Below are 23,903 nucleotides of genomic sequence, written 5' to 3'. Positions count from 1 at the left end.
GAGGCGCTGCATAGTTAGGTGAATTGCTGCAGTGCACAAAGTAGCATATAGGCCAATCACAAATTTGCCCCTTTCCTGACAGACAAATTCTAACTTCACACCAAGCTGCCTCAATCTTTCTCTCGCAAGGTACCATTTATTCTCAAACTTAATTTGAAAAGTCAACTAGCCTTTGTACAAAATGCGCCCATGTAGGCACTCCCTACATGAAGAACTGCCATTAAGGGCAATTACCAAAAGCTGAAATGGCGATCATGGAATCAGATCATAGTAAATGTCCTCAGGGTTTCTAGGGGGAGTGGGGAGGAGAGGGAAAGAAAATCGTGGAATGATAATCACAATCACAGCATTCTACAGGATAAATATGCCTCAAAGAATATCCTGCTTAAATATACTGATGGGGGAAAAGCTAAAGCTATAGAATTTTGAAAATCAGCTAGGAAAAGCCAAAATCTGAGGATTGCTTTCATCTTCATCATACTACATGAGCACAAAGGCTTAGCGACACTGCTTACTAGTACCGACTGTGTTAATAACACATGTCTTTGACAAAAAGTGGAGGCAGTATTTGTGTTTCTTTCACACGTGTGATGGACTAATGCTTTTCCAGGTGATGTCCTGCAAGGTTTCCTGATTGTGCTTTTATTTCCACTGCAGCATTTATGATGGAATGACATATAAAAGGTACAAATACAGCACATACAACAAGCACAATCCAAGATAGGACAGATGGTACAGCACAACTTCTCTAAATAACCAGTACTACAATTAGATATATCAACTGGTGCAATGATCAGAGTTAAAGCACATTGATTGGGGGGTAGGAGGGTGTGCGGGAAGGGGAATGCAGCTTTATTCTTTGTGTGGTCTCCTACAGAACCTGATCTGTGAGAGCTTTATATAGATGTTTGATGGCAAGCTTTGAAAATATGTTTGTTTCCTCACCTTCATTAGCACTTCAAAAAAAGTATAAGAATATGCAGAACCATTGGATGAGTAATTGGTATAAGGTACCTTAGTCATGTATATATCCGTTGGATTAGAATTTGGTTTAGCCTCACATGAGTTAGGATTTTGGTTTCTTTTTTTTCTGTTCATTCATGGGATGTGGGCTTCGTTGGCTATTTATTTATTGCCCATCCCTAGTTGCCCTTGAGAACATGGTGCTGTGCTACCTTCTTGAACCGCTGCAGGCCATATGGTGCTGTTAGGAAGGGAGCTCCAGGATTTTGACCCAGCAACAGTGAAGGAACGGCGATATATTTCCAAGTCAGGATGGTGACTGACTTGGAGGGGAACTTCCAGGTGGTGGCGTTCCCATCCATCTTCTGCCCTTGTTCTTCTAGGTGGTAGTGGTCATGGGTTTGTAAGGTACTGTCGAAGAAGCCTTGGTGAATTCTTGCAGTGCAATTTGTAGATGGTACACACTGCTGCTACTGTCTGTCGGTGGTGGAGGGAGCGAATGTTTGTGGATGTGGTGCCAGTCAAGCGGGCTGCTTTGTGCTGGACAGTGTCAAGCTTCTTGAGTGTTGTGGAAGCTGGACTCATCCAGGCAAGTGGGGAGTATTCCAACACACTCCTGATTTGTGCCTTGTAGATGGTGGACAGGCTTTGGGGAGTCAGGAGGTGAGTTACTGATTGCAGTATTCTGAGCCTCTGACCTGTTCTTGTAGCCACAGTATTTATATGGCTAGTCCAGCTCAGTTTCTGGTCAATGGTAACCCCCCCCAGGATATTGATAGCGGGGGATTCAGTGATGGTAATGCCATTGAACATCAAGGGGTGATGGTTAGATTCTCTCTTGCTGGAGATGGTCATTGCCTGACACTTGTGTGGTGCGAATGTTGCTTGCCACTTGTCTGCCCAAGCCTGGATATTGTCCAGCTCTTGCTGCATTTGGACTGCTTCAGCATCTGAGGAGTCGCGAATGGCGCTGAACATAGTGCAATCATCAGTGATCATCCCCATTTCTGACTTTATGATGGAAATGCTGAATGAAATGGTTAAAAGTTAAACCATTCCTTGGTTCATTCCCCATGGCAATGCTTTGACCAATCAGGGTCAACCTGCCTGGTTTGAATGTGAACAAAAGCTTGGCAGTTAACCGTTCCTACTGCATTTTCCATGGCAACACCTCAACCACAGTCCACTTGCCAACCAATCAGCACTCTCTTCTCATGCAGTATAAACTGTTGTTCCCTTTACTATTGGTAATGTTCTGTCCTGATGAGTACAAGGCGAAGCTTAAACATCATGTCTCTTTTTTCAGCAACACTCATGGTTAAAAGTTGCTCATTCCCAGGATGTTATAATGTTTCGGGTGTCAGGGTGCACCTTTAGCTGATTCCATGTTTTAATTTTCTGCTGACATACAGGATACAATATTCGTGATTGTCTTCAAAGTCATGTTTGGGAAACCTTAGTCTAGGCAGCTTGGAGCTAAGGGATGGAATAATGGTCAGCAGGATAAAAACATGTGGCATCTGTTGTTTTGCTAAGAAATAAGAGTATTAGTCACAATGGAATAATGACAATGTTTCATGAGACGCATACTATAAGGTCTCAAGCTTTATTCTTTAATAATTTGTAACACAGCTCAGGACAGAAAGGCACAAAAACAAAGGTCTCTACCCAGAGAAAGTAAAGATGGTTGTATTGTTTTATTTCTCTGAATGTCTCCTATTTAAAGATATTGTGTGTATTTGATCTTGGTCCCATATAATAAATATTGTAAGCCATAAACAGTACGGTGGCTGCAACCACAACACATGGGCTGCAGTGGTTCAAGGAGGTGGCTCATCTGCTCAAGGGCAATTAGGGATTAACAGCAACATCAACAACCCATGAATGATTAAAATAAAAAGTCTGGTGTCAGTGACTCCGAGTGTGTTTAAATCCCATTAGGGAAAGTGAGGAAAATTCATTCAATAAATACGATATTTTGTGGGCTAGCACCAGAGAAATAACCATTAAAAGGTTTCAGATTGACATGACAGCGCAGTTGGTTCGCCAATGTCCCCAAAAAATCATTCAACTGAACAGTACTGAAAGAAATAAGTTAAGGAAGGAAGCTGGGAGAGAAATGGGAACACCTGCCCTCAACATCAAGGCAGCTTTCAACTGAGTGTGGTACAAAGACGCTGTTGAAAAAATGAAAACAATGGGGGTCAGAAGGAAAAGCCTCCAGTGTCTGGAGTCATGCATAACACAAAGGAAGGCCAGTTATTACAGCCTCAGGCCATCCCTGAAAGAGCTCCTCAGGTATGTATCCTTAGACCAAGTATCTTCAACTCCTTCATCAATGACCTACCCCTGCATCATAAGTTAAGAATTTGGACATTGACAACTGCTTACTTTCTTTCACAATTCTTCTAATAATGAAGCTATCCAACCAGCCTCCTATAAGGTATGCATGACATCTGTATTTGCATTGGCAATTGGCAGGTAACATTCAAATCACATAATATGGGCCCAAATCTTCGAGTCTCCAGATTGTCAGACACCAGATATATTCCCCAAACGTGTTTTGAGACCTTTGAAAAATCCTGAAGCAACGGCTCTGTGGGAATTGCCTGGGAAATTTGTAGTCCCAATGGGCAATTCCCCCAGGGGCCCTCCAAAAAAAGTCTCTGACTCTGAGTTAGAGTCAGAGACTTCGGACAATCCTGACTTACTTAACCTGGATAGTTACCCAGGAAACGTTAGACAGAAAAATCCGAGTTGAACTCCTGGGTAACTATACAACTGATACCCCGACTCCTTCCTCAACCCTCAGACCGTGCCCCCCACCAAACCCGATCTGACTAAGCCCCACCATCTGACACTCCCACCTGAGCCCCCAACTTCCCGACTTCACCTGACTCGCCCCCATCACCCAACTCCCCCCAACCCTGACTCTGCCCAACCCGACCTGATTAGCCCCCAGCATCATACTCCTCCCAATCTCCCACCAACCTGAGTTGACTAGTCCCCACCAACCAACTCTCCCCGACAGTCTTACCTTCCCCCGTCCAAACCTGACTAGCCCCCACCACCCACCCTCCCCCCCGCCCCTCACCCCCAGCCAGATCTGACTAGCCCCCAACCAGACAACCTCATCCAATCTGACCCAACTACCCTCCGGCCTACCTACCACCTCACCCACCTGCCACCCTACCCATCTACCACCATACCTAGCTGCCACCCTATCTACTTACACAGCTATATATTCACCCAGTCACTCATATATTAACACACGGAAAAGCTGTTTCAATATCCCATCAAAAAAGGGGGCATGGTCTCCTTGAATCCACCGGAGCTCCACTTGGCCTACGAGGAGTCTTTCAATGCAGGCCCCAGGCAGTTCTGGCAAACAGAAGTGTCAACGTAATTTTCAAGGGCTGGTAAGTATGTGTTTATTTCTTCTAATTCCAGTGGGCCATCTCTTTCCGATGCTAGTTGAAAGTTATGGCCCATCATGAAAAATGCACCGCTCACCTGGATGGGATCAGCTGTAAAAATACTCAAGCAGCTGAACAACATCCAATAGAGAAGTTGACTTGATTGATGCCCCAGTGCTCAATATTCATCATGTTCATCACTGACACACCATGGCAACTGTTTGTAGGATCGACAGGATGCACTGTATCACACCACCAGCAACTTAGCAACAACTTACCTCCCTCCAGCTACCTCTACGTTCAAAAATGACTAAAGTCACAATATCACGGGAACACCAACACCTCTAAGTTTCCCTTCCAACCTGACTTAGGCACATATCACCATTCCTTCATCGTCACTGAGTTGATATGCTGGAACTCCCTACCTAACACCATTGTAGGAGCATCAACACCACAAGAAATACAGCCATTCAAGGGGAATCATAGAATTATTGCAGCATAGGAGAGCATTCAGCCCGTCGGAGCCTGTGTCAGTTCGTTGAAAGAGCAATTTAGCTAATCCTACTTCACCAGCCTTTCCCCAGTGCTCTGTAATTTTTTTTTTCACTTTTCAGGTGCTTATCCAATTCCCTTTTGAAAACCATGTTTGAAGTTGCCTCCACCACACTCTCAGGCAGTGCATTTCAGACCCTAACCCACCTGCTTCGTAATCTTTTTCCCCTCATGTCATCTTTGATTCTTTTGCCAAACACTTTAAACCAGTGTCCTCTGGTTCTGTGCCCTTCTGTTAATGTGAACAAGTTTTCCCTATCTACTCTGTCCAGACCACTCATGATTTTGAACACCTCTATCAAATCTCCTCTCACCCTTCTCTTGCCGAGGGAGAACAACCATCACCTTCTCAGGTCAACTAGAGATGCGTGATAAACACAGTTCTGCCACCACTGCCCACATCCTAAGAACAAAGATCTGAAAGATGCATTGCCTTTTTTCCATTGTGAATATTCCCACAGTCTGCAGTTCATGTCAGATGGTTGTGGGATGGGTAAATTCTAAATATGTGCAGCAATTGATGAAAATTGAGATTATCCTGAGGTAGGAGTGCACTGGCAATATTTGCCTAAAATTATTTTCTACGCTATTCTAATACAGGTTTTGATCGAGTTATGTAAACATAAAAGGCAGCAGAGAGAGGAATTTCAGATGAATTTTAAAATGTTTTTAATACACAACTTCAGGGCCATTGAGTTTAAGAGAATACTGAATCCACATTGTCTGTTGGTTTGACTTTGATTAGAATTACTGAAACTAGAGGAATCGATATAAAAGATGCCCATATACTGAGAACATGAAGCCATTTTTATTCATAGTATTGTAATATAAAAAGGAAATGAAAACTGAAAGTCATTGCCAGAAAATAAATGTAGTCTTTAGCTTCAGTCAATGAGCCATCTTATCAATTCTGGGCAACGAATGTGAAAGTGACGTGTAAAACCCATCCTTTACAGATGGTCATTTCTCAATTGCGAATGTGTTTTTTTCCTAACATTTTTGTGGGGAAAATGAATTTTATTAAGCTTTTGCAATTGTATTATATCTGGCCCCAGGGATACTGAATTTATTTGCACAGCTTGCAATACAGAACCTGTTTCTATCACAAGCTCAGCATTTGCAAAAGATAAACTCAGGAAAATGGGAGCCATCTAGCAATAACTGAGGAACATACTTCATGTGTCAGAAGACAAACCAGGTCTATTACCATTAAATCACCTGAAGCAACAATGAGAAGATTGCTGTCTCTCGTTAGCTATTTGATTTAAAGGGAGATTGCTGTATTCTGGTTAATAAATAATACCCTGTACAAAATTAGATCAGGTTTCTAAAGGTCAGCATACATACTATAGACATAAGGTAGGACTTTAGTTGGATCATATTCCAAAAGGAATCCTCTCGTAAGTTCCTGCTTCTAGCCAACCACCCCTCATGCTCCTGCCATTGGCCACCTGATATGGTCAGTCAATAACGGCAGTGACAATACCAACAATTATTTGCACCCCAGAAACTGCTCTACCCATCACTGTGGCCATCGTGCCAGGGTTGCATTGGGCTTGTTGCTGTGTGCTATAAAACCAAAAAAGAAATTGTCTCTATGGTTTTCCCCCCGGATTGTTCACAGGTGTGTCCGGGGGACTGAAATTCCGGAAGACTCCAAGGGGGTTGGCGACCCTAATAAGAAATCATGTAACAAAGATGTCATTTAATCCATTCCTTCCACAGGCTGTGCACAATCTTCCCTATCAAATGACTTGCCTCATTTATTTAATCTCGAGGGAAAAGTTCAGTATACATACTCCAGATGCCTAAACATGAAGAAGCAAAACTCTAGAATCCTCTAAGATCCTCAAATCTCCACAATTCAATCCTGGAAGGATGCATTGTCGAACGCCTCTTTTTTTAGCTTATCTTAGAACCACTGTGTTCCCTGAGGCATTTGACTTGCGTCTATATGTATACCTATAACCTTCATTCCTACTTCGAAAGAGATAAAAGGGGAAGATTTGCATTTATATTGTGCCTTGCCATATATCTGAGGGAATCTCAGTGCTCCATGTATAATGAATTGCTCTGATGTACAGTCACTGTTATGCAGGCAAACAGATATCCATCATCCAGCGCTTTCTTGAGGATTAATCAGCGCAGCAATCATATTATTTGCAACACAACCACCATTATGAAATGCATACAGTCCTTGCTCTCAATACTCTTTTTTATTTTGATTCACTTTTTCTGTTAAAATGTCATAATTAAAAACTGAAAATAGTGCAACTCTAATTTGCAAACTGTTTTCTTTTTGTTTTTAATTCAATTTATTTTTCTTGCTAATTTTCTTCACCTCTTCAAGACACTGAATCTTCACAGAAAATCATACCATTGGCAACAGGCTTCCTCCTGTGCTTCAGCCCAGTCTATTATTCACATGCGAGGTTAGTCACGCTATCAATGGGATCACAGTCAAACCCAATACTGGTCTCACCAACCTTCAAACACAAACACTACCAGGAGGGGTGGTGATAGGTCACTGGTTAATTATCAGGAGCAGGCAATTTGGTTTATCTTTGCCTTCCTAACCAAACAACCATGTGCATTTATATAGTGCCTTTAACATTATAAAAAAATCCCAAGGTACTTCACAAAATTTGGCACCAAACCACAAAGATATCAGGACAGTGACCAAAGGCTAGGTCAAAGAAGTAGGTTTCAAAGAGCATCTTAAAGGAGGAGAGAAAGTCAGAGCGAGAAAGGTTTAGAGAGGGAAAACCAGAGCTTAAGACTAGGAGTTGAAGATATGGCCAACAGTGGTGGAGCAATTAGAATATGGGATGTTCAAGGGCCCAAAATTAGAGGAGCACAGACTTCTTGGTGGGTTATAGGGCTGAAGGAAAGGCCATTTAGAGTTGCCAAGGTAACTGTATTATAGATAAAAACTAAAAACTGCGGATGCTGGAAATCCAAAACAAAACTGTATTATAGTCCAAGCTAAGATCAGCTAAGTGCAAGCCAGGAATTGATTCCTGGACCTTCTGGACCTATAGGATTAGGTACTCACTGGAAAAGCTCCCTGAAACATCGAGGGGGTGATCTCACAAGCTTTAGATAGCTCTTTGAGAAGTTAACCACGAAAAAAATAATCAGTGGGATGGGTTTTACAGACAGCTGATGAGTCAGGGGTGAGCCAACCTTTAATTTTCGGCCATCAGGCCATCAGCTGGCTCAAGACGAAACTGCCAACCCGGGTCAGGGAGGAACTCCTCCCTCTGAGAGCTGCCAGTCAATCAGTTGGATCGCTAGTCCCAGCAGCGCCAATGGGAGCAGCGGCCATTGCTGGGACTGCAGGCAGTCCCCAATACCAAAGAGCTATGGAGTTGGATAACAAGGTGAGCGGGGGCAGGGGTGGGGGGAGGGTGGGGGTGGGGGGGGGCAGTTTTGCTGCGACCAATCTAGCAGGTCCTGGCATGATGGGCAGAAGACCAAGTTCAGGAGGGCAGGGGTTGGGGATGAGGTGGCGAGGGAGCAGAGAGCAGACAGGGGCCTCCGTTGGGCATAGGGTTCCCAAACAGGAGGGGCAACCCCCATCAATAGCCTGCAAAAATTCCATCAGGTAAAACCTGGTAGCCTCACCACATGGCTTGGGCAGCCCCGCCACTCACAAAATGCCAGCGGGCATCAGAAGGAAGCCATTAAGTGGTCATTAATTGGCCACTTAAGGGCCAAGGGAGGGGACTGTCCTATGCCTCTTCGGTCACTGGTAAAATCCCAGCGCAGGCAGCTAGGCAACTGGCATGGCATCACCATCATGGGCCCTGATTTTACACCACACTGCACCTCCCCTCCCATTCCTGCCCACCTGCCAGCCCTTGGGGATGGAGGTCTATTGTGAGAGTTCAATGGCAAGACAAAACTACAAATAATGAGGTCCTCCATCGTGCTGGAATCAACAGCATGGAGAACACCCTCCAGAAAGTTCCTTAGATGGGCAGGCCATGCCTCCCGCATGGATGATTACAGAATCCGAAGCAGGTCTTCTATAGGGGGGCTGTCTCAGGGCATAGGACTTCAAGGTGGTCAATAAAAATAATACAAGGACACCCTCAACAAGAGTCTTACAAACTTCTGCATTGCAGACCATCTCTCTTGGGAAGACATTGCAGCCGTTGAGTCCACAAGGAGGCAACCACTGAAATCTAGTTCAGCATGCATCAAGGACCATCCACACCAAACACGCAACATCCAATGTGCCCAGAGCTGGTGCAGTTGCAGAAGTTCCCCGAAGCACCAACAATGACAACATGAACTGCCAGTTCAATGGACATCTGTGCCAATCTCGCATTGGGTGCTTCAGTCTTGAGATGGCGCACAGAGACAATTAAATCATTTACAGCTTGGACTTACTCAAACAATGAGGAGTCTACCATGAATACAGTACATACAGCCACACACCCTCTCATGACACTCAACCACTCTTTCATTTCAGTTCAGAGACCTTCACCAAGTGCAGAAAGGTAGTGGTGGTGAGGAATTTGCACTGGGAGAGTTGCAGACCAGGAGAACATTAGAGGTGTGGGGAGTGGAAGCATACTCAGCTGTTCCTGAGCAGAGGCTGGGGGAATGGTTGCCAATGGCTGAGGTGCAAGGGTCTCCTCTGGAAAGAGGACTGCTCGACGAGCATCACACATAAACACAGGAACTGGGCTCCATCTCCCAAGGCATGTAGCAGATGGCAGAAATCATAGGGGGTTGCCCACTGGTCTCATATGCTGCAACATCTAAAAACTCATTTCCTCTTTGCAGGCATCAGTGGGGTATATGACAGCATTTCCAAGCACAAATGTCCCAGGACAAGTTAATTCCTCCTCATTAGATGCACAGACCATAGGAGCAGAAGGTGACCATTCAGCCTCTTGAGCCTGTTCCACCATTCAATTAGACCATGACTGATATTTACCATAACTCCATCCATGTGCCTTAGTTCCATTATCCTTAATATCCTTACCTAACACAATCTATCAATCTCAGCCCCGAAATTTTCAATTGACCTAGATTCAAAAGTTTTTTTTGGGGGTGGGGAAGAGAGTTCCAGATTCCAAATTCCTTTTGTGTGCAGAAGTGCTTCTTAACATCACCAGAGTGGTCTGGTAGCCCTTGAGAAGGAGCAGTGCCAACTTGCCAACAGTTGGTATCGGGTGGCAAGAAATCCTCACCAGGGCCTTCCTGGTGGTGCTATGAGATCAGCTCTGCTACTGTTCAGTGGCCACCCTGCGTGGCAGGAGTCTTCCGAAATTATATGCTGCATTTCTTTTAGGGTAGCAGCACATGCACCCTCAGCCTGCCTGATGCCAACTCAACTCGTGAGGCAGTTGTGAAGTCAGAAGGCCTGAGGCAAGAGTCACCTCAGCCTCAAGAAGCTCTTGATACACTTGTGTAGTCAAACGTCTCTCACCTGGCACACCGTCAGAATCTATACGAACCATTAGGATTAGTAATGGGAAAGCACATCTAAATACCCAGCATATTGGTAAGAGCCAGTCAGCTGTGTCAAATGGAGCTTGAAGGCCAATCATTAAAGAGCTCTACTTGTCAATCATCTCCTTACTTTCACAGGCTTATGGGTTATTTTTTGATTCCTTCAATCCAGTAGTTTGAAGTAGACTTCCGCAACAAATCCGGAATAAAACGTTCAAGTTGATCAAGTGAATGCTGTGATATAAGCCAAGGTTCTCCAGGTTCAGGGCATTTCAACAGGATCAGCTCACAAACTCATTTTGTACAGTGGGAGCAATATTGAAAAGAATTTGGATGCTTGATATTATCCCATTATGACCAACTCATTTGCTTATGTCCAATATGTCCACCAGAAATTTCACCGGGGTCAAAGCCCATCAAGAACAGGCCCTACGTCAAAATTTGCTGCAGCTTAATGTTCTCTGCCATCTTAATCTATCTTACCTTCTCAACAACTGTTTTTAACTCTGAGCTCCCATTCAGACTGCTGAATGGTAGAACTTACTGATGGAGCACTCATCAAAGATTCTGATACAGTGCCTCAACTTCACTTTGAAACCTCAGCCTTGGCATCTCTTTCAGAACAGAGACAGCCTCAGGGACCAGGGTTTAAAAAGTCATCCAAAAAGTCTCAGTCGAATTACTGCCTTGCATATCCCTCTAAGTCTAGGCAGTAACAATAAGCATGAAGACACAGTATTGTCACTATCCACTGGAAGTATTTAATTGGATAAGCATGGACTTAATCAACCAAAGATTATGGCTCAGATCTTCTGGTCTCCAGATGGTCAGAAACCAGACGTACCCCAGAAGATGCACTACAAGAACCCTCAGAAGTCCCAAGGCAAGGATTCCATGGGAATTACCTGGGAAGTTTCAACTTCCGATGGGCAATTCCCCTGAATCTGGAACCCTCTGAAAAGGTCTCGAGCTCTGCTTTAGGGTCACAGACTTCAGAGGGTTCCAACTCACTTACCTGGATAGTTACTCAGGAAATGTTAGACAGTAAAAACCATGTCTACCTCCTGGGTAACTACACAACTGACACCTTCCCCACTCCTGAATCCCACTGACACCCCCCCGCAAAACTCCCCCTTCGACCCTCCAAACCCCCATGACCCTCCAAGTCACCGACACCCCCCCCCCTCCGACAATCCCCCCAACCTTTCAGTACAACCCCTGCCCGAACACCCAGACCCTCCAACAACCCCGCCCAACATCCGACTCCACCCGACCCTCTGACTCCCCTGAATCTCTGACTCCCCCACAACCTTCTGAACCCCCTGACCTTCCAAAGCCCCCAGCCCTCTGACTTCCCCATGACTCCTGCCCGACCCTCCGATCACCCCGCCCTCTGAGCTCCCCCCTCCCCCTCTGAACCTTCCCACCCTCCGACGTCCCCCCCCACCCCTGACCCAACCTGACCTGATCTGGCCTCACCACCCTGCCACCTAACACCTGCCACCCTACTCACCCTTCCCCGCTTGCACCCTATCACCTTACCCAATTACCTCACTCACAAACTGCAAAGCTATTTAAATGTCCCAAAGCTTTTTCAGTGTATTAGTAAACGAAAACGTAACAAAAATATGGCAGCTCATACTGTTAATAGGGGATGTGGCTTGGCTTCGCCTGACGATCCTGCACTATAGAACAGGAGTGAACCACATTTCTGAAGAGACCTGGTACGGATGTCAGGGCCGGAAATGTGGAGCCCCATCTTAGGCCGGGAATTTCCGCACCCATTCATGGCGGGTGTCATGGCGGACAGGAGCGTAAAATATCACGAGGAGGCCAAGAATCAGTTCTACACTGTTATGAAACCAGTTTGTGATCGTCCACTCCGCCCATCGATGGCAGGCCATGTTTCCCGCCAAGGCACATCGGGAACGTCGTGTTAATGCATTTGCATCTCATTATAAGCCCCGCTCGCCAGAATCAGTCTCCCATGCTTGTTCATGAGAGCACTTCTGCGTGCAATTATTACGACCTGTTTCACAACGTATATAAGCATCGTGCGCCTGGCGACCTGCACTTTGCTCATCACATTGAGGTTCGTTTGTCTACCTTGCATCACGCAGCACTCATGGGATTCAGGCAGCACCACATCGCTTTCAAGGGGGTCATAGGCAAGTCTTCACTTACCAGGCCAGCGGTAACATGGTGGTGCCTTTTAATGGGCTGCAGGGTTAGGGCTGCACTGGGGAAGGGGGGAACTGGCCTGTGGCATAGGAAAGGGCTTCAGGGCTAGGCTTGTACTGGAGGTTATGGGTGGGGAAGGTTGCACTCAGACATATGACTGGGGGGAGGGTTGGGGATGGGATGGGTATATGTTCAACAGTTCAAGATGCGGATGGGTGAGGTCCACAAGGGCCATACGCACATCCACTTCAAAAGGTTCAGGGGCTAACAGATGGACTTGCAGCAGAAGCAAAATAGGATTGAGGAATACAGGGGGTGGATGGGGAGGTATATGAGGGAGGGAAACCTGAACATGAAGCTCCTCTGGGATGATGAGAGGGGTTTCCATACTCATACAGGGAGAGTCCAAGCTGGTCTGGCAGTGAGAGTTGTGCACCGCCATCTTCCAAACTGCAGTAATGGCACAGAGCAAAATTAAAATGAAGAGAAGCTCTGCTGGTGAGGGTTCTGTGGGCGGATTGGAGGGCAGGTACTTGGTGGGGCGGGGGGTGTTTTATTACATTGGCACGCATATGAGGAGAAAGGCACCGGTGAGACATATTAGGAACCTTTCAATGACAGTGCAGGGAATCAGGAGATTGAAGCAATGATGCCCATTCATGAGAGACTAATCTCACAAAGTGGTACTGGTCGATCTTCTTGTTTTAACGCCTTGTCCGCAGCATGGAAATTCCCCAGGGTAATAACAAACTCCAGAGCAATTGGGCAAATGAACAAACTCCAGAAGCCTGTTAGAAAGTTGGCGCTGGACAGTGCACTAAAGAGAAGACTCAGGCCCACCTCAAATAATCTCATTTCCTAAATGAACCTTTACCCTCATGATTATTCCCAAGGGTGTAGTAACTGAGGCTCCCAGCACCTGGGCTGAAAGCAGCACGTCCAAGCGCCTGGCCAAAGCAATATCATAGCAGTATGTCATGTTTAGGGCTGGGGGGAACAAACCTTGATACACACCTCACACTGGCCATCCTTTCAGGGGAAAGTATTCTCGACACAGGAACAAAGCCCTTGACGAGTCATTGGCAGAAAGAGGACCCTTGGAGACTAAGGCTGGCACTTATCTCTTTCTCATTTGTTATGATGTGGCATGTGGCATGTGCCAGGCAGACCAAATCCACATAGGAAACTTGGCCACGCTATCACAACAGTATTTATTATGAGAAGATCTGTGCACTGAATTCAGAAGGAATGAGTCTACTAATGCCTTTAGTGATTTTAAAAATTAAATTATACATTAACCAAAGAATTCAAACCCATACATATGATTACAGTTATTTAATATTGTAACAAATCCCAAAATTCCTAATTTACCCGACTCTCAACTACACACCCCCTTTAAGGCAACAGTCCAAAATAGAATTTAAATTTAAATAGGCAATCCAACAAAGTTACCACAAGCACCTACTCAACAGTGGAATCCCAAAGACTTTTTAACACAACTTTAGTTACTAGTGCAGCAATTCTTCAGAGTGGTTAGAGGTTTTTTCCAAGGCTATTTCACACCCGGTGTACCTTTCAACATTTTACATTGTCATCCCCTCATAGCCTTCTGCCCTTCTTCATATATGTTTTTCTCTTTAATGTGTAAAATCCCATTGTTCTACATGTATTTGGCAATTTACTTTTCCCATAATACAAAAACTTTCATGTCATCATTATGGTCAGCACTTCTGGGAAAAATAAATGTATTGCTTTGCCTCTCCTAGCTGGTTATTTGTAAACATTACACCATTCCTTTGAAAATCAAACAACTCCTTCACTTATCTGAAAATGCAAATTTCATTCATACCCCATCTGTGGAACCCTCATTCTAGTTTACCAATCTCCATGTCTAAAGTCTGCTTTACACCCAACTCTTTTGATAATTTCAATCTTGTAGTCTAAGCATCTCTAGTCTAATTAAATCAATCGATCACGCAGACCAAACCATTCGCATTCACACCCATAAGCCTGCCATAATATTATGAAAAATATGATAGTTTCATGACACATTGATACTGCAAAGAGGAGACCATCCAGATCCTCCCAGGGTTCCACTGGGGACCTCTATGGGATCTCTCAAGCGTCCACGCACAAATGCATACATGAGATCACAGGTGCCCTTTTTGCCAAGGCCCACAATTATGTCAGCTTTGACAGAGATCAAGCAAGCCAGAGAACTAGGCTTTGTTGAGATTGCTAGATTCCCACAGGGGCAGGGTGCCATTGACTACACTCATGTGGCAATAAAAGCTCCCTGGCAACAGGCACTGCAATACATAAACCGGAAAGGAGTCGTTCAATGTACAGCTGGTCTGCGACCACAAGAAACTGACCATGCAGGTTTGCGCCAGATACCCAGGAACTGTCCATAACTCAAACATCTCGAGTAGATCATAGATTCCGGTTATCTTTGAGGAACCAAACAGAATCCAGGGCTGGCTCCTTGGGGACAAAGGGTACCCACAAAGGACATGGCTAATGAAACCCATGCAGCAGCTTCAGACTCCTGCAGAAAGAAGGTACAACGAGGCTCCTGGCACTAACCAAGCATTGGTGGAGCCCACCATAGGGATCCTGAAGATGTGATTCTGATGCCTGACAGATCTGGCGAAGCACTCCAGTAAAGTCCCTGGAAAGCCTCATGGATCATTGCAGCTTGCTGCGCACTGCACAACCTGGCGCTGCAAAGGGGGCGGACTTGTCAGATGTCAAGATGGAGGAGTTGCACGTCTCCTCTGATGAGGAGGACCTAGAAGGTGATGAGGGTGATGAGTTCAAGGAAGCTGAGGCTGCAGGGCAAGAGGCCATAGCACTGGCTAGATGAGGCAGGTGAGCACGTGAGGCCCTCATAGCCACCAGATTCCACCAGGAGGATAACAAGTTGTAGTGAGTAAGTTGTAGTGAGTACTCTATTGCGCATAAGCCCTCCATCATGGGCCAGCATGAACACCAGCATTGCAATTCCTTTCATTTCGCCCATATACTTCAATATGAGAGTAAATAGTTACACACCTGGCTCACATTGTCCTGATCCTTTGAAGGATAATGAACCATCGGCAGTATGTGTCCTTGCTGAGGTGAGGTGCTAACTGGAGGAGGGTGTGCTGGTATCAGACATCAAAAGGTACTGCCTTTTCAAGCTTCTCTCTAGCATCCCAGTCGCAGCAACAGCAGCCCACGAGAGCCAGGAGCTGTCAGTCGATCCTCAGTGGACTGCTGGCTGTATACCTTCAACGTGACGAGGCTCCACAAGGGGATCCATCTATAGTAGTGGAACTACACACTCTGTGTAACATCCATGGTGAATCAGATAATTCACACTTGGGACAAGGCAGCCAATGATGCGCCACTGCTGTGAATCTATTTAGAAATGATTCAGTCATCTGTGGTGCATTCTTCCAAATCACACTGACATTGACACTCTCAGTTAGGGATCCTGGGCTGCATTTATCCTTAGCTTGATATGGATGCAGATCACCTGAGCATAGCGCTTCCAACACTTGTGAGTCAGACATTAAAATGCCTCCTCTTTGAAGCTGACATTGTACCAGCCTTGGTCCTTGCCAAGTCCAAAATGCACACACACCATGAAGCCCTCAAGGGCATGCATCATTGCTAATAAAGAGCAGACTTCAGCTTCAGTACATCCTCGGTCCTATCCCATTGCATCCTTACATGTTGTCTAAAGCAACCATGTGAGCTTCCAGAGCATGCTCAAAGCCTCTATTGCCTTCCAGAAATTACCATTTAGAATTAGCATTCGTGACTGCAGGGTTAGGAAAGTTACAAAGATCTAGGAGCACAACTGTAGCATGGGTGCTCATAACATGTATATAATGTTCACAAATGTAAATAGAATGGCACCCATTTCACACCTCCTCTTGTGTATGCCTACTTTTTATGATGAGTTGTGTTGTTGTCAATCAGGTGTGATACCATGGTCCCTCCCCCCACTTAGTGCACATGGCGCTATCGCCTATGTAGGGTGCTTCCACATGACCACAATGTGTGCCCCTTTTGCACATCATTCTTGATATCAATGATGCCTCGACCTTAATGTTAATAGTGCTTGTGGAAGGGACCTCGTTCACATGCTCTGCAGGGTCATGTCATGTTTATTCTTGGCTGTGTAAGATTGAGGCGGAGGTGTTCTCCTATCTCGTCTGCATTCTTGAAAGGTGAAGGTGCAGTGTACAAGGAGAGGTGTGTTCATGCATGGAGAAGGGTCATTTATCGTGCAGCTCCCTGTGCTCTCTGTCTCTCGGCATGTGCAAATTGGCACAGAACAAATAAGATTAGAGAAATGAATGCGTGGCTCAAAGACTGGTATGGGAGAAGTGGGGTTCAGTTTGTGGGCCACTAGCACCAATATTGGGGAAAGTGGGAGCTATACTGTTGGGACAGTCTACACCTGACCCATGCTGGGGCTACTGTCTTCACAAACCGCATAACTAGGGAAGTAGAGAGGGTTTTGATCCATTGCCCCCACTATTCAAGTGGGGGCAAGGGATCAAATTTGGGAATATGTGGTAAACCAAAGAGTAGAGACAAGGCAAGAGAGACAGGTATTAATACGGGAAATGATAAACAGACTGTGACAGGTAGGGACAGAGAGTACAATTCTAAGAGTAGATAAGGCTAAATGCTACAAAAATAATAAAAGAACTAAACTAAAGGCTCGGTATCTAAATGCACGAGGCGTTCAAAACAAAACAGATGACCTGATAGTCCAAACAGAAATAAATAAGTACAATCTGATAGCCATTACAGAGACATGACTACAGGATGACATAGATTGGGACCTGAATATTGAAGGGCATATGACATTCAGGAAGGACAGGAAATTAGGAAAAGGTGGAGGGGTGGCTCTGTTAATTAGTGATGGCATTAGCACATTAGAGAGGGATGGCCTACGTTCAGGAAACCAGGATGTAGAAGCGATTTGGGTTGAGACGAGGAATGATAAAGGCAAGAAGTAATTTGTAGGAGTAGTGTACAGGCCCCCTAATTGTAACTATACAGTAGGACAGAGTATAAAAGAAGAGACAATGGGGGGGGCTTGCCAGAAAGGTACAGCAATAATCATGGGGGATTTTAATCTACACATAGACTGGAAAAATCAGATGGGCAAAGGTAGCGTAGATGAGGAGTTCATAGAATGTTTTTGAGGTAGTTTCTTAGAACAGCACATTCTGGAGCCAAGCAGAGAGCAGGCCGTACTAGACCTTGTATTAAGCAATGAGGTAGGATTAACTGATAACCTCATAGTGAAGGCACCCCTGGGTAGCAGCGATCAAAATATGATTGAATTTTACATTTGTTTTGAGGCAGAAACGAGTGTGTCCGAAACCAGTATTTTAAACTTTAAGTTCAATTATGAGGGCATGAAAGCAGCGTTAGCTAAAGTGAACTGGCAAATGAGGTTAAGGGATAGGTTATTGGAATTCAGTGTCAGACATTTAAAGGGATATTTCAGAATACACAGAATATATAGATTCCAATGAGAAAGAAACATTCCAAGGGGAGGGCCCACCGTCCGTGGTTAACTAAAAAAGTTAAAGACAGTATCAAACTTAAAGAAAATAATTACGCAAAGTTGGGTGACAGGTCAGAAGATTGGGAAGAATATAAAGAACAGCAAAGGATGACAAAAAGATTAATAAGGAGTGAAAAATTAGAGTATGAGAGAAAGTTAGCTAGTAATATAAAGACAGATAGTAAGAGATTTTATAGATATTTAAATAAGAGGAGTTGAAGTGAGCATTGGTCCTATAGAAAGTGTATCTGGGGAATTGATAATGGAATGTAGGGATATGGCGGATTAATTAAACAGGTCTTCACTATAGAGGACACAAGTAACATCCTGGAAATAGCTGTAAATCAGGAAATGGAAAGGAGGGTGGAACTCGTGAAAATTACAATCATCAGGGAAGTGGTATTGAACAAGTTGTTGGGGCTGCGGGCTGACAAATCCCCAGGTCCGGATAGACTTCACCCTAAGGTCTTGAAAGAAGTGGCTAGTGACGTAGTTGATGCAATGGTTTTAATTTTCCAAAATTCACTATATTTGGGAAGGTTCAATTAGATTGGAAAATACCATCTGTAACTTCTTTATTCAAAAAGGGAGGGAGACAGAAAGCAGGAAACTATAGGCCAGTTAGCCTAACATTTGTCATAGGGAAAATGTTAGAAGCTATTGTTAAAGATGTTATAGCAGGGCACTTAGAAAAATTCAAGGCAATCAGGCAGAGTCAACATGGTTCTGTGAAGGGAAATCATGTTTAACCAATTTATTGGAGTTCTTTGAAGGAGTCACATGTGCTGGGGATAAAGGGGGACCAGTGGATGTACTGTACTTAGATTTCCAGAGGCATTTGATAAAGTGCCACATCAAAGGTTATTGCGGAAAATAAAAACTCATGGTGTAGGAGATAACATATTGGCATGAATGGAAGATTGGCTACCTAACAGGATGTGACAAGTGGTGTACCACAGGGATCAGTGCTGGGGCCTCAACTTTTTACAATTTATATAAATGGCTTGGATGAAGGGACTGAAGGAATGGTTGCTAAATTTGCTAATGACATAAAGATAGACAAGAACGTAGATTGTGAAAAGGACCTAAGGAGGCTACAAAGTGGCATAGATAAGTTAAGTGAGCGGGCAAAGATCTCGCAAATGGAGTATTATGTGGGCAAATATGGAATCGTTCATTTTGGCAGGAAGAATAAAAAAGAAGCTTGTTATCTAAATGGTGAGAGATTGTGGAGCTCTGAGATTCAGAGGGATCTGGGTGTCCTAGAGCATGAATCATAAAAGGTTAGTATGCAAGTACAGCAGATAATTAGGGAAGTTAATAGAATGTTATTATTTATGAGGGGAGTTAATTACAAAAGTAGGGAGGTTATGCTTCAGTTGTACAGGGCATTGGTGAGACCACAACTGAAGTATTGTGTAAAGTACCTGTCTCCTTATTTAAATAAGGATGTAAGTGCGTTAGAAGTAGTTCAGAGAAGGTTTACTAGACTAACACCAAGAATGGGCGGGTTGTCTTATGAGGAAAGGCTGGAAAGGTTAGACTTGTATCCACTGGAATTTAGAAGAGTAAGACGTGGCTTAATTGAAACCTTTAAGATCCTTAGGGGTCTTGACAGGGTGGATGTGGAGAGGATGCTTCTTCTTGTGGGAGAATCTAGAACTAGGGGTCATGGTTTAAAAATAAGGGGTCACTCATTTAAGACAGAGATGAGGAGAGCTTTTTTCTCTCTGAGGGTTGGGAGTCTTTGGAAGTCTCTTCCTCATAAGACAGTGGAAACAGACTCTTTGAATATTTTTAAGGTAGAGCTATATAGATTCTTGATTAACAAGGGGATGAAAGGTTATCAGGAATAGGCAAGAATGTGGGGTTGAACTTACATACAGATCAGCCTTGATTTTATTGAATGGCAGGGCAGGCTCGAAGGGCTGAGTGACCTATTCCTGCTCCTAATTCGTATGTCCTGGGCCAAGGTCCTGATGGCTGCCACCATCAGCCAGTATTGACCTCGACGAGTAAGCATGCCAGAGCTATGTCCTCAGACTGAATGTGGATGGACTCCTCCACTGTATGTTGCAATCTGAGGAATGCAGCTGACATCCCTTCCTGATGTTCCCGTGGTTGTTGCTGCAGCTCCAGAGGTTCATCATCAGACTCGGACTCAGAAGAATCGTGTCATCCAGTCGTCTTCCGACTGCCAGCGATCTCGGATGTCCTTCCCTCCGCCTGCTGTGGAGCATCATGAGATGGTGTGCTGTGCTCACCAGATTTTGCCCCAGAGGCTGCTCTAGAACTAGGTCCCACCAAGGTGTGTGTCTGTGCACTTGCAGAGGGTGTGGGTGAGCGCTGTGACAGGTTTTCAAAGATGCTGTCCTCAGGTCCCTCATCTGAGGTCTCCTCGGGGCTGGAGCTAAGGGCCTGGCTGGTTGAGGGCCTTGGGCACTTGGCAGAGGTGACTATGAAATAAAGTAGAGATAATTAGTGCATGCCAGCTGAATAAAATACAGGTCAGTGCACCCACAGTGGCGTTGAGTGAAGGATGAACCAGTGCAGGATCCTCACGTGGGTGTATGCCGCCAACCTCACCATCACTGTAGACACAGTCGACATCCTCTCCGGCCAGGTCAATGGCGCGATTTTCAAAGGAAGTAAGAACCTTGAGTTCTGGCACTCTGGGGCCTCTCGCTTTTATTGTGCACGCGCTTGTCCTCCATAAAGACAGATGGAGAGAGTGTGAGCAAGACACATGCCAGGGCTGATGATAAGCTCAGGACTGATGGTGAGTGGAGCCATGGACTTGATGAGGAAGCGAGGAGATGAGGCCAGATGGAGATGTGAAGCTGTGTGTGAGAATGAGTAGTGATGTCCCTTGAGCTGGCAGTGTGTGAGAGCCCTGTAACTGTGTGATGGGCTTGAGTACGAGAGTTGAGAGTGATGAGATGGTTGACTTTACCCTGGCGGCACAGATGAGATCATGCATCCTCTTTCTGCTGAGGGTGTCTGACCTCACGTGGGCAGCATTAGCGCTAACTACCGCTGCCACTGCCTCCCAAACCGGGGTGGTGAGGATGGTGGACCACCCGCGGCCATCACAGGGGTAGAAGGCATGGCAGGGGCCTCCATGGCGTCCAGCGGGCGTTCAGTGATGCCTCCCTCGAACTTGGGGGCTGCTTGTCTTCTTCCCTTTTGGGGCCATCTGTAGCAGACCTGGGCTGGAAAGATTGAGAAAGTTGTGCAAGGATACCATTTAAATATGGCGACCAGAGTGAGGAACCGGTGAGCTGACAGCGGGGCGGGCAAATCAGAGGCCACCCACCAGCAATCCGGTGAGTTTCCTGGGAATGAGGCGGGAAGCCGACAATGTGGCGCGAGAACCCACCATTGTGGCTGACAGGAAAAAAGCTGTTTTTCTCCCCGCTCCCGCACTTAGTGCAATGGGGGAGAATTCCACCCTTAGCGCGCAAAAAACTAGGTGCAGAGTAGCAATCTGACAGTGGCTGCCAGCCCTCGAAACATTCGGTCGTTGTATTATCAATCTAACTGTGCTGTATTAACGTTGGCAGCTGCTTGTAGTTTACACCTTTCTCAGCCGACGCCTCTATCGGTTCATCTTGTTTTACATTATTTTAATTGAATCCCTTAATTCATGGGGAGACGCTGTAAATTAATTCCAGCAGCAATCCGGTAGGTGCTTTTCCAATACAACAACTTGCATTTATACAGCATCTTTAACACAGAAAAATGACCCATGGCACTTCACAGGAGCAAAAGCAAACACACTTTGACAAAGAGCCACCTAAAGAGAAATTAGGATAAGTGACCAAAAGCTTGGTCAAAGTGGATGGTTTTAAGCAAGCGACTTAAAAAGGAGGAGATGCATGAAGCTAGGTTTAGAGAAGGGTTCTGGAGTTTAGGGCCCAGGGTGCTGAAGGCATGGCTGCCAATTGTGGAACAATGAAAATTGAGGATGTGGAAGAGACCAGGGTTAGGCAAAGATTTCGAAGAATTGTAGGGCTGCAAGGATGAGAATCTTTAAATTGAGATGTTACCAGAACTGGAAGCATCATTCCAGTGGCATTTAATCTTGACACATGAGTCTTCCTGACAACTATAAAGTTGCTAGCCTTCACACACAACACATGGCAACAGAGCCTCCTGCTATGGAATCTGGCGCTGTCGTACAATCTCTCTTCCTTTGTCTCTCCAGGGGTCATATGAATGCACAAAGCCAATTGGGTGCACAGAAGGCTCCTTTGGAGATGCAAAAGCACAATGATACAAGGAAACAGAAGAACGTAACAGGCCCAGCGAGCAACCAGCTTGTTTCATGTGTGTTCGGTGTAGAAGTTGGCACAGTGCCAGCAACAGGGGGCTCACATTGTCTAGTTTGAAACCAATCTACAAGAAAACCAGAACCATCTCACTGTATTAACACACAAGAGTGATCATGTTGCCCTCCCTCTCTCTCGAGACCAATATCCAGGTCTGGGTTAAAAAAAGCCTTTAAAGTTACGTGATAAAACATAAGAAATAGGAGCAGGAGTACAGCATAAAGTCCCACGAGGCTTTTTTTTCCCCTAATCCATCCCTAATTGCCCTAAAGGAGGTGGTGGAGAGCTGCCTTTCTTAAACTGCTGCCATCTATCCAGTGTAGCTACATCTATAATGCTGATAGGCAGGGAATTCCAGGATTTTGACCTAGCAAGAGTGAAGGAACGGTGATATAGTTCCAAGTAAGGATGTTGTGTGGCGTGGAGGAGAACTTGCAGGTGGTAGCATTCCCATGCATCTGCTGCTCTTGTCCTTCTACGTGGTGGAGGTCATGGGTTTGGGAGGTGCTGTCAAAGGCTTGGCGAGTTGCTGCAGTGCATCTTGTAGATGGCACACACTGCTGCCACTGTGCGTCAATAGTGGAGGGAGTGGATGTTGAATGTGGTGGATGGGATGCCAATCAAGTGGGCTGTTTAGGCCTAGATGGTTCAGCTTCGTTAGTGTTATTGGGGCTGCACTCATACAGGCAAGTGAAGAGTATTCCAACATGCTCCTGACACACCTAACTCCAGGTATGTTGTCACCAAGGCTCTATACAATTGCAACAAGACATCTTTGTTCCTGTACTCGAATCCCCTTGCAATAGAGGCCACCATACCATTTGCCTTCCTTATTGCTTGCTGCACTTGCCTGCTAGCTTTTCATGAATCAAGAACAAGGCATCCAGGTCCCTTTCAGCACCCACACTTCTCAACCTCTCACCATTTAAGAAATATTCTGCCTTTTTGTTTTTTCTACCAAAACGGATAACTTCACAGTTATTCAAATTATATTCCATCTGCAATGTTCTTGCCCATTCACTTAGCCTGTCCAAGTCCCCTTGAAGACTCTTTACATCATCCTCACATCAGACATTCCCACCTAGTTTTGTGATATTAGCAAATTTGGAAACATTACATTTGGTTCCTACACCCAAATTATTTATATAGATTATGAACAGTGTGGCCCCAGCACTGATCCTTGCGGTACCCCACTAGTAACAGCCTGTCATTCTGAGAATGATCTGTTTATTCCTACTCTCTGCTTTGTCTGTTAACCAATTATCAATCCATACTAGTCTATTTCCCTGAATCCCATACGCTCTAATCTGATTTACTAACCTCCTGCATGGGACCTTATTAAAAGCCTTCTGAAAATCCAAATTCAACACATCCGTCGGTTCTCCTTTATCAATGCCTTAAGTAACACCCTCA

General features: G+C 45.2%; 1 protein-coding gene across 8 annotated transcripts in view; it reads right to left on the bottom strand.

Annotated features, from left to right (window-relative positions):
* Positions 1 to 23,903, bottom strand: part of adck1 (aarF domain containing kinase 1) — a 514,542-nt gene that overhangs the window by 238,464 nt on the left and 252,175 nt on the right. The window lies entirely within an intron of this gene.

The sequence above is a fragment of the Carcharodon carcharias genome, chromosome 20 (genome assembly GCF_017639515.1).
Source record: "Carcharodon carcharias isolate sCarCar2 chromosome 20, sCarCar2.pri, whole genome shotgun sequence".
NCBI lineage: Eukaryota > Metazoa > Chordata > Chondrichthyes > Lamniformes > Lamnidae > Carcharodon > Carcharodon carcharias.
The sequence above is the reverse complement of the archived record's forward strand: the minus strand, read 5'-3'. Positions and strand labels throughout refer to the sequence as shown.